The following is a 5,315-nucleotide window of genomic DNA, read 5'->3' on the forward strand; positions in this document are numbered from 1 at the left end:
GGACCCCCTCCCTCTGGTAACACAGGATGTGAGGGGTATCAGTTAGAACCTCAACCCCAAACAATTCATTGCAGGTGCTTCAACTGAAGAAACTTAAATAAAGGAACTGCTTACAGAGGTGTGGACAGAGTTAATGGACAAGAGTGGAAGCTGGGATCCCCAGCGACCAGCAACAATAGCAGTGCTATCCTTTTTCTGAAGATAATAGAGAAGGGCAAAATATAGTGACAGAGGTCAGTGAGAACAGGAAATGAGAGGAAGACACCCAACCAGAGCTGTAGTCAGGGAAGGACACTACTGCCCTAGATTCTGTGTCAAAACAGGGATAACTGGAAGAAATACCCCAATTACCTTCTCATATTATTTTTCAGACATTTATTCTTTTCTTCTTTGTTACTATTTATAAGTACAATGCAATATTTGTGAAAATTCTTGGTGAAGGGATTAAGAAATACAAATTGGCAGTTACAGAATACTCACAGGAATGTAAATTACAGCATAGGGAATCATTCATTCCTAATGTAGTTAATAATCCTATATAATAAAAGCATAGTATGGAAATTGTCCCCTTAAGCAGGAGGTCGTCCGGGAGTTTGACCAGGGGGCAGGGCTGCTTGGGGAAGGGAGGGAGGCCACAGCTGGTAGTCAGCAGCCACTAAGGACCCTTCCAGTGCATGAGTTTCGTGCACTGGGCCTCTAGTATTATAATAACCATGTATGGTGTGAGGTGAGTACTGGAAATATCAGGGGCATGTAAAATACCCCAATCACCTTCTCATCACTCCCACTTTCTGCTGGTGCCTTCCATTGGTGGATTGCCAGAGGGCAAGAAAGGCAGGTGATGTGGTCCATTCAGGTCAGCTTCTCCAGCACAGAGGGGAGCAGCAGAGACGCGAGAATAGATATGGAAAATAACCAGCCGATACAGTGAATTCAATTACCCCGCATTAATGTGCATCTCCATTTTAGCCTGTGTTTGTCTTATTACAAAAGTCCTATTTACCTAATGAAGAATTGCTGAAGACGAAATGAAAAAAAAAAAGGTGAAAAAAGTAAGGCAAGCAGAAAAAAAGGTAGAACTGTATCAAGGGTCTGTATGAAGGCTCACAAAGAAATCAGGTATAAACGTATTCTCTAGTAAATACAGTGCTAATATCACAACATAATACAGTGTTTTCCCCATGCCAGGCCATTTAAAGCACTTTATATACACTAGCTCACTTAATCTGCAACCTCATTCTACAGATGAGGAATCAAAGACATAAGATGACTCAATCCCCTTGCTGCAGATGTCATGCTTTAACCACTATTCCACACTGCTTCTAGAAAGCAAAAGAAGTCCCTCACAGAATCTAGTAGGTACTGGGGAGATAGTAATAGTAATGCATGAGAACTTAATTATGATGGTTAAACAATAGCAAATTACATCTTTACAAGACAACATAGAAATGAGTCCAGGAGGTCGGCCTGGCCTGGAGCAACCAGCAAAGAGACCCAGTGACCATAAAACAGTGTCTAAACCAGAAATGGCTTTAGGCAACTGCAAACCTGCTAGGGCAGGGCCAAGGGCAGAACCGGCTCTCCTGAATGAGGATTACTAGTCCTCTTGCCTTTGAATATTCATTTTCTGAGCTCTATAGAAGTTTCCTCTGGGACAAGGTTCCAAAGTTCAGACCTGGTACCTCACCCCACAAATCTCAGGTGTCACCTTGGCCAGAATCCTGCCCTCCAGCCAGGATATATTGATATGCCCTTATGCCAAAGGAAGCAATTTTTATGCATCATTTTCTAGTCTGTGAAAAAGGCAGGGATCAATATTTTTAAGGAACTGAACATAGACTTATAAATCTATGAACAGGAAAACATTCAAACAATAGCATATAAGCAAACAAAGACTAACCTTGTACACATTACACAATTGTCTCTATTATCATCACTTTTGAGTACAATTTAGATTCTTGGAGTGAACAATTACAATTACTTTCTTCACTATCTGTCTCTTAGAAACATGCAATCCTATATAATAAAAGGCTAACATGCAAATTGACCAAACGGTGGAACGACCAATCACTATGATGCGCACTGACCACCAGCGGGCAGACGCTCAACATAGGAGCTGCCCCATGGCGGTCAGTGTGCTCCCATGGGGGGAGTGCCACTCAGCCAGAAGCCAGGCTCACAGGCTGGTGAGCATAACAGCAGTGGTGGGAGCCTCTCCCGCCTCCACAGCAGTGCTAAGGATGTCTGACTGAGGGACCAGACCTAAGCTGTCAGCTGGACATCTGGAGGGCTCCCAACTGTGAGAGGGAGCAGACCAGGCTGAGGGACCCGCCCCCCCTACACACACACACAAGTACATGAATTTCGTGCACCGGGCCTCTAGTATTAAATAAAAATATTAACAGGGATTTTTTTTTTTTATTCAAGGACAAAGCAAGTAGTTTTCTTTACACTTGCACATGCATTTTGATCTTCAAGGGAATAAACACCACATTTGGTTTTATAATGTTACTGTGTGGTTTTCAATTTGGTTTCTGTTATGTTCTACAAACAGAAAAACCAGCCTGTATCTAATTTGATACCTATAAATTTCCACAGATGGTCGCAGAATACTGAGTAGTCTAGTGGATAAAGATTTTGCTGCATGTTTTCCAATTCGTGACTTAAAATTGTATTTTTACCACATTTTTTATTAAAAATTTCCATTGACTATTTTTTTTCCAGCAAGTGTGATTATAAAATAATTCTCTCAGTTTCACTAGGCATAAAGACATCTGATTTGAAAAAGTTTGTGGGTTAGGCAGCCAAGTTAGACAGAAATAGTTCAGCTGCAGCTGAATAAAGGCAATAGTGTTAGGATGGTTGTCAAAAGTCAGATTCATCAAGACTAGTTTGATCTCAGTTTATATAATGCACCACAGAAGATGGAAGTTTCTGAGGGTGGAGCCACGGATGCCACTTTCAGAACAGTCATGAAATTCCTTATATGTCTGTGAATGCTCACAAATGAAGCCTTGTTCTCCTTCTACCTAAGCCAGTGCCAATGTGCTGAAGGGCACACCATTGAGTGCAGGGTTTAATGGAAAGAGCAGAGGGTTTCAACAAAGACTGACTTGAATGCGAATCCATCTCTACCACTTTTTGTGATGAGATCTTGGCCAAGTTATTTAACAAAAATAGAAATGATATCTTCCCATGAAAGGCTGAACAGACAAATTTGAGAAGGACTCTCCCATTGCCCACAGTGAGCATCACTGAGAGAAGAGAAAAGCCAATAAACAAATGTTGATTCTGCAGAAGGGTAAATAGCTAAAAGAAGAGGAACCAAGGGCAGTAAAAAGTGCCCACGTCTGAGGGTGTAGGAAGGCTTTTCAGAGGAAAGGACATTTGAGCTGAGTTCTGGAAAAGGTAAAAGTGCTTAAAATCCCTGAGGTTACCCACGACATCTTGAATGCTATCTGTTCTGACTCTCTGTGATTCCCTAGAGAACTGTGTTGAAAAGGATTTTGAGGTTATTCCCAGGATCAGTGGCCTAGTGGTTAATCCCAGTCCCAGTCTGCAGCAGTATCTCTAGGCAAGGTCTCAAGGAGAATACAGTCCTCCTTGACTTGTTAAGTTAGCCTGGACTATGGCCTCCGTTTACTTGCTCAGAATGCCAATTCTCCCAACACCTTCCTAGCCTTCCCCAAGCCTGGGGTCCTATTCTCTGTAATTCCAAATGTCTGAAGGAGTCTCAGTGTGAACCAGCAGACCCTCCAGCACATCAATAGCCGCCTGGCTGTGGGTATTTTCTACCATATCATTTTCTGCTGCAGCACCTGCCTGCCAGGTTACACCTCCATGGACGGTGATGCCTGCCTTAATGGAGCCTGACCTGTCACAAGTCCCAGCCACACAAGTGCTGCCTGCCCAGCAGGAGCTGGTCCTTCCAAATCGGGTCCATTTCCCCAGCCCCTGCCCCACCCAATCTCCTGATTCTTTCCCTTCCCCACCAGCTGATGTTGATGAGGAACCTGCAATATCGCCAAATAAAATGCACTCTCCCTGTCTCTGAACCCAAGTTTTCATATAGGAAGAAAAATCGTGCAAATCCCCCTCTCCATCATGTCCTCTTATGGAGCACCAGAGCTGAGTGCTCCAGGAAACCCACAAAGCAAATCTAATTCCTCTTTCATATGACAGCCCTTCACATCTTGCACACAGATATCATGCCCTCCATGAATCACCTTTTCAGGCACAAATTACAAACATCATAAACACTCAACTTGGCACACCTGCAGCCCATGCTGCTCAGCCTTGCACAGGCTTAAAGCACTCAGCAGTTGCTTTGTGATGCTCCCTGACACTACTTCCCCCAAATCAGCTTTCACCCTTGCACAGTGCCCACTCCCACCACACACACACACACACACACACACACGCCAAATCAGCTTTCACCCTTGCACAGTGCCCATTCCCACTACACACACACACACACACACACACACACACACACACACACACCTGCCTCCACCGCCACCCATCCAGAGTGGAACCATTGCCTTTAATGCCCATTCCTGGCAGGGATGGTCATTTTTTTATTTTGGCCCTGGATGTTCCCACACCTTGACTTTTAGTAGAAATTACTTGTGCGCAGCTACCTCCATCACAGTCTCGGCTGGATAATCCCCTGGTTCTGACCTGGGCTTCTCTCAATCTTTAGTTTTCTATGTGGCATTGAGCCTTGCTTGATCATTTTTCACAGAATACCAGTCCATTTTATTTTTTTTAATTGCCATTGGGGGATCTTCAGGTCTGTCTTCTGCTTTTGTTCCCTACTTTTTTCCTCAAAAGGACTCAATTCTTTTTTTCCAGCACCCCTCAGTCCCAACTCAGACTCTCCCTTCTCTTTACCACCACCTCCCAACCTCACCTTCTGCTCTTGGTTGATTATTATTCTTTTATAAACTAGCCCCATTCCAAGGGCCGCAGATATGTATGCAAGGTAACTCCCACTGATTTTCATCAGTCACTGCTTTTATTACCTCCAGCCTGGTTTGAATTGGGAATGACCCCATTTACAGGGAACATATGATAGGTTAGATGAAAATCAAAGCTTGCCATTGGCTTTATCAATGGTTTCCATTTCCCCGTGTCTGAGTGGGAAGCCATGTTGCTCACTGATTTTGGCACCAGTGAGTGGGAAACAGCGATGGCTAACTGTGTGGGTTGAAGTCAGTGGTCCACTTTTACATGTCTTCAATTCCTGTCTTCTTCTTTCACTGGTTACAACTCTCAGCTGCTGGAGGTAATCTCAAGCATGAGCATCTTCAAAA

This window comes from Myotis brandtii, unplaced genomic scaffold (genome assembly GCF_000412655.1).
Source record: "Myotis brandtii unplaced genomic scaffold, ASM41265v1 scaffold43, whole genome shotgun sequence".
NCBI classification, from domain to species: Eukaryota; Metazoa; Chordata; class Mammalia; order Chiroptera; family Vespertilionidae; genus Myotis; species Myotis brandtii.